Here is an 11,787-nt window from a genome sequence, read left to right as displayed (position 1 = left end):
GCCGGTGCCGCCGACTGCAGACGAGTCCGAGGCGAGGCTGCTTCTCCAAGTCGCCTCGCCAGTGCGCCACCGACTTGAGCGGGCGACCTCGGTGCCGCGACCCCGGGAAACCGGCGCCGCCAGCTCGGCAACCCCAGACGCCGATGCGACAAGCGCCGCACCCATTGGGTGGTTGCGCGGAAGCGGCATAGGGCCGCTGAACCAAGGTCTTCTGGACGTCCAGGCGAAGCTGCGTGCTGAAGGCGACGCCCTTCAAACCTGCACCAGGGCGCATCTGGCAGCGCGAACGGCCATCCGAGTATGTTCCCCTCTTTCTTTTTGATTCTTGCTTTTCTCTGTGGGGGCGCGACAGCGCATCCACTGGGTGTAGTCCCCGAGTTTCGGGTCGGCTGCTGAGCAGGCGGTTCGGAACTCCCTCTGGGGAGTTCCAATTATTAACTTTGTCTGAAATGCTTATTGCAGGAGTATCACAACCTCCGTGCTACCGCCTTCAACCGAAATGTTGAGGAGCTAGGCAGGCGGACTGCCGACTTGTCGGAGAGCCGGGGTGAGTCCTTTTTTTTCCGCGGGGGCGCGCTGGCGCACCCGCGGGCTGTAGTCCCCGAGATTCGGGCCGACTGCTGAGCAGTCGGGCCGGATCTTCTCAGCGACTTTCTTTGTTGATGACTCATCGTCTTTCATCTTTTTCTTCTTCAGAAGCCAACGCCACCCTTCGGTAGTAGCTGGGCGAGGCCGACACCGCCTTGTGTGCCAAAGAGGAGGAGTGCAGCAAACTCGCCACGGAGTGTGACCTGCTGGCCGCGCAGCTGGCCGAGCAGAAGGAGCTGCTCAAGAAGGCGCAGGACGAGGCCGAGAAGAAGGAGGCCGCCCTCCTGGCCGAGTTCGAGAGCAAGCGCTCCTCCTGGACTGGCAGGGAGGCGATGCTGACCTCCGGCTTCCATGAGATTGAAGACATCGTCGACGGTGAGTTTCTTTTCTTCCTTTCTTCTTCGAGCTTTTGGATATAGGTCGAGCCGATTTCTGGCTCTTTCGACTTACTTCTTTCTTGTCTTGGCAGACTTCTTCCCTGGCCACTCTCAGGCGGTCACTCAGGCCATCGAGGCTGATCGCGAGATTCAAAGGGCAAGCGGCGCGGAGATCGCCGCCAATGCCCCCCGAACCGTCGATGAGCAGCTTCTGAGCATTGAAGCCCGTCTTCGTCCTGCCCATCGACTGATGCGCCGGCTTCAGCGTGCCGGCGTCCGGGCGGTTGCCGCTCTGTGGCCAGACATGCCGGCCCTGCGCACCGCCAGTCAGACCGCCGACTGGCTGGAGGTCGCAGCTGGCCGTCTTGAAGCTTGGAAGGGTTCCTCGGCCCGGGCCGGAGCGCGCCGGGCTCTGGAATTCGTCAAGGCGTGGTATCTAGGGATGGACCTGGACCGGCTGGCCGCGTTCCGGTCGGAGGCTCAGGTAGAGTTGGTGGCAGTGGAGGGTGCCCTTGTCGAGCGCGCGGCGGCAATTGCCAACTACACAGACACTAGTGTCTTCGTCCCCGAGCGGGCTGCAGGCGGCGAGGAGGTGCCGCTAGAGTGGTTCGGGATGAACCCGGACTTTGGCGAGGACTCGGCGGAGTTGATTGACTCCAGCACCAAGGAGGAAGGCGAGGCGGAGGACGAAGGCGAGACGGAGGTGCCAGGAGTCGGAGCGGGCGACCAGCCTCAGCTTGACCGCGCCTCCAGCAACGAGCCGCGTCCAGAGAAGGCGACCGCCGCCGGAGGCGATCAAACCGAGACCGCCCGGCCGGCAGCCCCGGCGCCTGACACCAACATCTCCTCCGATCCTCCGATCCCAGATGCCGCCTCCTAGGCTGCCGTTTTCGCCTCTACTTTATCTGTCTTAGCAATCTTTCAGAAAACTTTGTTAAATTCGAACAGTTCCACCCGCGGGGTGTATTTTGAACTTCTACTCAAAGATTCGGCTAAGGGCCTATGTAAATATTAATCCGCATTCTATCTTTCCTTGCTCATTGCTCTTTTAGGCTTTTCCCCTTGCCGCCTTCCCTTAGTCGCCGCCTTGTCAGTCGAACAACTGCTCTGCGGACTGTTGTTGGATCAAATGCTTGGCTACTTTGGGAAGGAAAGTACTCGGCCATTTTAGAGTCTCTTTAACAACTTAGATAGAAGGCATCGAGCCGACTACTAAAGAGTCAGCTGTCTTTAATAGAGGCTAGTATAAAACGGCTAGCCGACTACTCATGAGTCGGCTTTTTACCTCAGAGATGCTGGAGGCCGTCTTACGCTATGTTCGTGCTTTGGGTCCTTAGCCATTTTTCGTGCGGGCGCCCGTTCTTCCTCACTCCTGGCCACCAAACAGTCACTCTGCGAGCTGCGGCTTTGCCAGGAGACGGATTAGGCACCGCACACTACTTGTCTGACTGCGGGAAGCTCATCATAGCGCGAGGCGGCGAGTCCCCGGGCCGACTAGTCGGGCCCGATGCCAAGTGGCTTTTAACAAAGAGTAATATACTTGAAGACATAATTCTTATCATACAGATAACAAAAAGGGCGGTCCCCGAGCTCGTCTCGGGGGCCCCAAAGTCTTAGTACTTTAATACAAAGGGGTAGCGTGATACATACTGCATCAACTGTAAAATCTTTGAAGAAGATTTGCATTCCACGGGTGTTCTGTCTCTTTGCCGGAGTCGTCCCTCTTGCGCGCTCGGGGCTTCTGAGCATCGATCAGGTAGTAGGAGTCGTTTCCCAACACCTTGCTGATGATGAAGGGGCCTTCCCAAGGCGCCGACAACTTGTGCTGGCCGGCTGTTCGCTGGATCAGTCGGAGCACAAGGTCGCCCTCTTGGAAAGATCTTGGCCTGACCTTCCTGTTGTAGTATCGACGCAGACTCTGCTGGTAGATGCTGGACCGGCTGAGTGCCAACAGCCGGCCCTCTTCCAGCAGATCGACGCCGTCTTGACGTGCTTCTTCTGCTTCTTCCTTGGTGTACATAGTGACTCGCGGGGAGTCGAACTCTATGTCCGTCGGGATGACGGCTTCGGCACCGTAGACGAGGAAGAAGGGTGTGAAGCCGGTTGACTTGTTTGGAGTCGTGCGCAGACTCCAGAGGACGGCCGACAGTTCCTCAAGCCAGCAGCCGGCCGACCGCTCCAGCGGCACGACCAGTCGAGGCTTGATGCCGGATAAGATGAGGCCGTTTGCCTGCTCCACCTGGCCGTTTGACTACGGATGGGCAACGGACGCTAAGTCCAGTCAGATGCCCTGCGTCGCGCAGAAACGGGCCAAGGCGCCTTTGGAAAAATTTGTGCCATTGTCGGTGATGATGCTGTGCGGGATGCCGTACCGAGTCGTGATGTCGGCGATGAAGGTCACTGCAGTCAGACCATTTAACTTCTTGATGGGCTTCACTTTTATCCACTTGGTGAACTTGTCCACTGCGACAAGTAGATGAGTCAAGCCACCTCGTGCCGTCTTGAATGGTCCTACCATGTCCAGGCCCCAGACTGCAAAGGGCCAGGCGATCGGGATATTCTTGAGTGCGGAAGCTGGCTGAAGTGGCTTGGAACGGAAAATCTGGCACCCTTTGCACTTTTGGACTAACTCTTTGGCCTCTTCCAGGGCAGTTGGCCAGAAGAAACCATGCCGGAAGGCTTTGGCGACGAGTGCCCTTGAGGCCGCATGGTGGCCGCACTTGCCTTCGTGGACGTCTCTGAGAATTGCCTAGCCTTGTTCTGCCTCGACGCAGCATTGGTAGACGCCAGTGACGTTGCGCCTGACCAGCTCTCTGTTGACTATGGTATAAGCTGCTGCTCGGTGTTGCACTTGCCGAGCCAAGATTTCATTAGTTGGCAGCTCTCTATTTACTAGGAACTTGAGGATGGGCTGGGCCCATGAGGGTGCTGCTATTTCTTCAACTGCCACTACTGCAACTTGGACAAGGGCGGCTAGGCTGGGAGGCGGCGGGGTGGAGTCCGCAGCCGCTTGCTGACTTGACAAAGTCCCCGGGCCGGGCTCTGGAGTCTTCGATCTTGCCACTGCAGTCCCCGGGCCGGCTTCGACTGTATCTTTCTTGGAGTCGGATCCGACTTCTTCGGGTGGAGCCGGCACAAAGATTGAGTCTGATTCTGGTGACGGCTTGATAGAAGGCTTGAGGAGGCGCTGAAGGGCGATGCCGGATGGTATTGCTTGGAGAGTGGAGCCGATCCGTGCCAAGGCGTCTGCTTGGTCGTTGTCGTTCCTTGGCACGTGAGGAATTCGCACCCCTCGAAGTATCCGCTGAGTTGCTGCACAAGGAAACGGTAGCTCGCCATGTTTGCGTCCTTGGCGTCCCAATCGCCAGATGATTGCTGGACCACCAAGTCAGAGTCGTCATAACACAGGATCCGGCGGATGCCGAGCTGTTTGGCAAGCCGGAGCCCGTGGATGAGCGCCTCGTACTCGGCCACGTCGTTGGAGGCGGCGAAATAGATCTGCAGCGTATATCTGAGCTTGTCACCCTCGGGGGAAGTGAGGACGACGCCGGCTCCCAGGCCGGTGTGCATCTTGGAGCCATCGAAGTGCATCCGCCAATGGGTGGAGTCGGGCGCTGGTGGAAGATACTGGGTCTCGACCCAATCGACGAGGAAGTCGGCCAATGCTTGCGACTTGATGGTGGTGCAGGGCTCGTAGTAGATGGTGTAGGGAGCCAAGTCGATGGCCCATTTGGCCACTCGGCCAGAAGCATCTCGGCTTCCGATGATCTCGGCAAGTGGGGCTGTGCAGACCTCAGTGATTGGATGCTCTTGGAAGTAAGGCTTCAATTTCTTGGCTGCAAAATGCACGCCATAGCACATCTTCTGGTAGTGGGGGTAGTTCTGCTTGGAGGCCGACAGTACCTCGCTCAGGTAATATACCGGTCTCTGGACAGGTAGCGCCTTGCCTTCCTCCTTGCGCTCGACTACAATGACTGTGCTAACTACCCGGCTGGTGGCGGCAATGTATAGGAGCATGGGCTCTTTGGGAGTTAGAGCCGCCAGCACAGGGGGGGTAGTCAACATCTTCTTCAGTTGGAGAAAGGCCTCGTCCGCCTTAGGAGTCCACTCAAAAAAGGTTGTCTTCTTCATGAGCTGGTATAGGGGGAGAGCCTTCTCGCCCAGCCGACTGATGAATCGGCTGATGGACGCCAAACAGCCAGTGAACTTTTGCACATCTAACAGTCATCTGGGTGCTTCCATCCTTTCGATGGCCTTGATCTTCACAGGGTTGCACTCTATGCCGCGTTCGGAGACCAGGAAACCAAGTAGCTGGCCGGCTGGTACTCCGAAGACGCACTTCTCGGGGTTGAGCTTGATCTGGAATCGATGCAGGTTGTCGAAAGTCTCCTTGAGGTCTTCCAACAGAGTCCCACGTTTCTCTGTCTTCACCACCACATCATCTACGTAGACATGGGCATTTCTGCCGAGTTGCTTGAGGAGGCACTTCTGCATGCAATGCTGAAAGGTGGCACCGGCATTCCTCAAGCCGAATGTCATGGTCAGGTAGCAGAAGGCACCAAACGGTGTGATGAAGGCAGTCTTCAGTCGGTCGGCCGGGTTCAGTTTGATCTGGTGATATCCAGAGTATGCATCCAGAAAACTCAACAGCTCGCATCCGGCTGTGGAGTCTATCACCTGGTCAATTCTCGGCAAAGCAAATGGGTCCTTGGGGCAGGCTTTGTTGAGACTTGTGTAGTCAATGCACATCTGCCACTGCTTGTTCTTCTTCAGCACCAGTACTGGGTTTGCTAGACACTCTAGAAAAAACACTTCCATGATGAAGCCGGCTGCCAGGAGCCGGGCTATTTCTTCTCCAACAACTCTTCTCTTTTCTTCTGACAGGCGGCGCAAGGGCTGCCTGACGGGTTTCACATCATACCAGACATGTAACTTGTGCTTGGTGAATTCCGTCGGTACACCAGGCATGTCCTTAGGGGACCATGCGAAGACGTCTCGATTCTCACGGAGGAAATCGACGAGCTCGCCTTCCTATTTGCTGTCAAGGTTTGTACCCATGACAGCGTACCTCTCTGGGTGCTCCGGGTCCAAAGGTATCTTCTTCGTTTCTCTGGACGGCTTGAATGATCCTTCTGCTTCCGACTCCTTAGGGTCGGGCGACAACTTAGGCTGCTTGCTGGCCATCGCCACGACCCGATCAAGAAGCCGTTTCTCAGTTGCGATCACCAAGGACTCGGCCAGCCGACTGCTCTCGGCCGCGCAAGCAGATGACTTTTTGTAGTCGCCGGCCACGGTTAGAATCCCCTTGGAACTCGGCATCTTCATCTTGAGGTAGGCATAGTGGGGGACTACCATGAACTTGGCCAACGCTGGTCGGCCAAGCAACGCATGGTACGGGCTTTCAAGGCCCACCACTTCAAACCAAATTGGCTCTCGGTGGAAATGATCTTTGTCCCCAAAGAGGACGTCTATCAGAACCTTGCCGATTGGTGAGCAGGAAAGGCCAGGAAAAATGCCGTGGAACACAGTCCGGCTGCTCTGAAGCTGTCTTCGCTTGATTCCTAACTTCTCCATCGTATCCTTGTACAGGATGTTGATACTGCTGCCTCCGTCTATCAATACTCGCGAGAAGCAAGCGGCCCACCTATCTGTGGCGAGTGTGGCGCCTAAGACCAAGGCGTAGGAGCCTGGACTCAGCATCACCTCTGGGTGATCGGCTCTGCTCCAACTGATGGGTCTCTTGGACCAGTGCATGAACTCTGGAGCGCTTGACGCGACTGCATTCACCTCTTGCTACTGTTGGCGCCTGCTGCGCCGGTCGTCTGCCACACTGGTGAACACCACATAGGCTCCATGCTCATCTGGGAACTCGTCTTGTATCGCGCCGACTGGCCTGACCGCCGGCTGCTGGGGCGGCTGTGGTGGAGGCGGCCCAGCAGGCGGGGGAGGGAGCAGGCCATCTCCCTTGGAGATTCTGGTCAGCCAGTGGCATTTCCGGGTGGTGTGGTTTGACGTCTTCGCGCCACTGTGAAATTTGCAGGGGCCATCCAGGGTCTGCTCGTAGGAGAAAGCTAGCAACCAGTTGGACTTTCCGCCCCTCTGCCGCTTCGCCGGAGGCGGTCCCTCCGGCTGTTGGTCTTCGACTGTCGCCACTTGCCGGCTGTTGGAGTCCGTCTGCGGGGCCTTGCGCTTGTGGTCGTTTTGCTGTTGCCGCCGACTGGGGTCCCTAGCCGGAGTTCTTGGAGCCTGAGGAGCGACTTTGCCAGTCGCGCTGACTTGAATCTCCGCCTTCATGGAGGAGTCGGCCGTGGCGTACTTGTCTTCCATGATCAGTAGTTCATCGAGGGTCTCCGGCTCGTCGCAGAGAAGCTTGTGCTTGAGGAGGGTGCCTTCTCTGCACCCGGCAGTAAAGTACTCGATAGCCTGCACCTCGTGCACGCCTTCGCAGGAGTTCCGGAGCTCGCCCCAGCGCGTGAGATAGTCGCGAGTGGATTCGTTGGGGCCTTGCACGCAAAAGGAGAGTTGGCGAGGCTTGGAAGGTTACTTGTACGTGCTTGTGAAGTTGCGGACGAAGGCCTCGGTGAAGTCAACCCAACTGTTGATGCTGCGAGGCTTTAGACTGTTCAACCATGTCCGGGCCGAGCCCTGAAGCATGAGTGGGACATATCTTACGGCAACACGCTTGTTGCCGTTCGCTATATTGACGGCGGTGGAGTAATCGATCAGCCAGTCCTCTGGCTTCACGGTGCCGGTATATTTGGGCGTGTCTCGGGGGAGCGTGAACCCTTTGGGGAAGGGCTCATCTCAGATGCGGGGTCCAAAGCAGGGGGACCCAACTCGTCTTCTTCTTCCAGCGCCAAGGATCGGTGGAGTCGGTCGATCCGGTGGAGGGCGTCGTTCTCTCCGACTCCCTCTCGGCGGCCAAGATGGTTGCCGAGAGTCGGATGTTCCACGGGCGGCAGGGAGACTCGCCTTTCTCTGCGAGGAGGGGGAGGCAGATAGTCGTCCCGCCGTTCCACCACTTTGGGGCGGCCGTCTTGGTTGCGCTCGATGGTAATGCGAGTCGGACTGTGGCTAGCAGCTGGCTCCTTGTCCCTCTTTCCGCGGGCCCCGCCAGTTGGCGTCCGAGACATCGTGCCTTGGTCTCGGCGGGGTGGTGGGTCGTCGTTTTGTCGCTGCGGCACTCTACGCGGCAGCCGGCTTCGTTCTGCGCGGCAGCCGCGTCGAGGAGCTGCTGAACTCGCTCCGTCATCATCCAGCGCTCTTCTCCCTCGAAGTTGTCGAGCTCGTCTGCCGCCCCCTGGGCGGCGCGGATGTTCTCCGCAGGCGTGGCATACACAGGGCGATCAGCCCCGAACAGATTGGCGATTGCCACGCCGCGTTGTCGGACCGCGCCTAGGCGGCTAGGCCCAGTCAGAGCCAGCGAACCGCCCACGGCGCGATCCATCTCGTGCTGGTAGGCTTCTGACAAGCGCCTCATGCTTGCCAGCTTCTTAGCACCCTCGATAAGCTGAAGGCGGCGTGCCTCCAGCGTCTCGGCGTCGGCGTCTCCCGGAATCGGCGCAGTGAGGTCTCGCAGAGCCGCGTCGAGCGGGTCGTGCACTCCCTCACCGGAACGCTCGCCGTGATCGAGGACGAGAACTTCCGTGACGGTGCTCCCGCCGCTCCCCTCACAGGGGAGCGGCTCGTCGTAGACCACCATGTTGGTGGGAAATGCGTCGAGCGACGCCGTGTCTGAGTCGACCAGCATCGGGTCGGTGGATCCTATGGACTCCAGGTCCACGGCAGGCTCGTCGACGACGTGGAGTTGGTCTAGGAGACCCGCGAGGTGGCTCTTGGGGGCGCTCGTGCCTGCGTCAGACGCAGGCTCGTCGAAGAGGCCAACCTCACCAATAAGCTCGGCGAGGCTGCTGGCCACGCAGGCGATATCGGCGCCGCGCAACGCATCGGTGCAAACTCCATCTGGCGTGCCGGGCAGGCTGCACTCGCCAGGGAGGAAAAGGGTTCCCATCCAGAGCAGGTCTCCGAACGACGGTGCACCTCGCCCCACGGTGGGCGCCAAATGTCGGGGGTTGGGTACGACATATGCCAAAGGATGGCTTATCATGGTGGGAGCGAGTAGAACGTCGCCGGTGCCCGGAAGCGGGATGAGGCGAAGACATGCACGCCGGCGGAACTTACCCAGCTTCAGGGCTCTCCAAGGAGATAACACCCCTACTGCTGCTCTGCGGGGTCTCCGCATGGTCACTATGTCAAAGTGGCTACAATGGTGCTCCTGGAGCTGTTTCTGGAGGTAGGAGAAGGCCAGGCTAGCTTTCTCCTTCCTGTGATCTAAAGTCTATTTCTCTCTGGGTCCGAACCCTTTGCATGGGCTTCCCGGGGGGTTTATATAGGCCTACCCCCCCAGGGGTACAATAGTAATCCGGCTGGGCGTGGGTCCCAGCCGTCTGTCTCTCAGGCCGCCGCCCTCTCTGCCGACTACTAGGGCCTGCCGTCTGGCGGGCCCCGCGGACAGGCCTGATACTGTAGCGGTACTCCTGATGACGCTGGCTTGGTCATGGGGTCATGGCAATAGCGCTGCCGTCTGGCGTGCGTTCACTATCGCCATTCCCCATCTTGTCTGGTTAATGGCGGGCGGGGCCCGTGGGAGAGGGGTCGGCCGACTCCAGGGGGCCGACTCCCACGGTCCATCTTCCGGGCGCTCGTGCCGTCTTCTATCTACCCACTGACGGGCGGCCCCGCTGTCCTTGGGTCGTACAGGCAAGCATCATGGGCATGGTGCGCCGCCCACTATGGCTGAGGTCAGGGCAGGCATGGCAACAGTGTCGCGCATCATCGGAGATCTTCAGCGATACGGCTTACTATAGCCATGCCGGCCCCTTGTAAGCAGGGGGGACGGCCATGCCGTGGCCGTACCCCGCCTCATCCTTCGAGACGAGGGTGGAGTCGCGGGCCGACTCTCCATAGCCGGCCTCCCTAGAAGTCGCCGGCCATGAGTCGGCTTATCTTGGAGTCGCCGTCTGGGACTCGGCATATCTTGGAGTCGCCGCTGGGACTCGGCATATCTTGGAGTCGCCATCTGGGACTCGGCATATCTTGGAGTCGCCGTCTGGGACTCGACATATCTTGGAGTCGCCGCTGGGACTCGGCATATCTTGGAGTCGCCGTCTGGGACTCGGCATATCTTGGAGTCGCCGTTGGGACTTGGCCTAGGCGGCGCTACTGATCCCAATGTCTTGAAAGGTTCTGGGGCTCGGGTCAGCCTACCCGTGGCCCATTACTCCGACACCAACGGGAGGGAAGTTCCCCTAGCGGGATCGCTCCACCGGAGGGCAAAAGTGCTCCTACCCAGAATCTGCCTCGAGACGGAGGCGTTTCATCCCGAAAGTCCTCTCCTTATTTTTTCTAGGTTGAAATGACTTATATACCATAAGAGGGGCACCGGAGGTGGGCCTGGGTGAGCACAACCCACCAGGGCGCGCCTGGGCTCCCTGGCGCGCCCAGGTAGGTTGTGCCCACCTGGTGGGGACCCTCTGGTACTTATTGACTCCAATAATTCTTATTTATTCCATAAAATTTCCTCGTAAAGTTTCAACTCATTTGGAGTTGTGCAGAATAGGTAGCCTGCGTAGCTTTTTCAGGTCCAGATTTCCAGCTGCCAGAATTCTCCCCCTTTGTGTGTACCTTGCATATTATGAGAGAAAAGCATTAGAATTACTCCCAAAAGCATTATTATCTGGTAAAACAACATAAATAACAGTAGGTAAACATGATGCAAAATGGACGTATCAACTCACCCAAGCTTAGACCTCGCTTGTCCTTAAGCGAAAACCGAAATCGAAAAACATGTCCACATGCTTAGAGAGAGAGGTGTCAATAAAAACAAAAATACGGACATAGTAGCATCATGTAACTTATTATAACAGCAAAAAACTTTAACATAGAGCTTTTATCATAGAAATTTTATCATAGACATCTCATGAACAAGTGACAATTCATCACAACATCAAAGTATAAAGCATAAACTTTATTGGAAACCTACAATATGTTCTCAGTCAATTTTACAACTACAATTCATCATCTTTTCAGGAAGGGTCTTGTATCGGAGCCTTTAGGTAAGTTCACATACTCAACCATCATTTAGTCTTCTATGATTGCTAACACTCACCGCGTACACATGAGCAAACGATTTCAACCGGACACATAGAAAGATATGGGCTTATAGTTTTGCCTCCCAATGTATTCACCTCAAGGGTGATGTCAACAATACTAACTCATGATACCCATATTCAACTGGATATATGTGCCTAGATCTTTCCTCACCACATGATGCTTACCAAAGGAGAAAATAAAAAGGAATAGAGAGAAGAACTTTGACTCTTGCATGAAAGTAAATACATAAAAGTAAAGATAGGCCCTTCGCAGAGGGAAGCAGAGGTTGCCAGGCGCTTTTCGTTTGTATGCTCAACCCCATAGTGTAAGAGAACGTCACGTTATATTGCCCCTTATGATGGAAACCTTTATTATGTAGTCTGTCGCTTTTATTCTTCGCCATCACAAGTTCGTACAACACTCAAGTTTCCCTTACACTAAATGATCTCACATTTTTATAAGAAATTTTTATTACCTTATTGCACCGATGACAACTTACTTCAAGTATCTTACTAAATCCATAGATAAGTATGGTGGACTCTCAAACAAGATTTGGGTTTATGGGTTTTGGATGCACAAGCATTATCTCTACTTAGTGCGGAATTTTTGGCTAGCGTAGATAGGAGCAAGCACCACATGTTGATGGATCTATGAAAATATAGCTTCTATG

This window comes from Triticum aestivum, chromosome 6B, assembly GCF_018294505.1.
Source record: "Triticum aestivum cultivar Chinese Spring chromosome 6B, IWGSC CS RefSeq v2.1, whole genome shotgun sequence".
Classification (NCBI taxonomy): domain Eukaryota; kingdom Viridiplantae; phylum Streptophyta; class Magnoliopsida; order Poales; family Poaceae; genus Triticum; species Triticum aestivum.
This window is presented reverse-complemented; position numbering follows the sequence as displayed.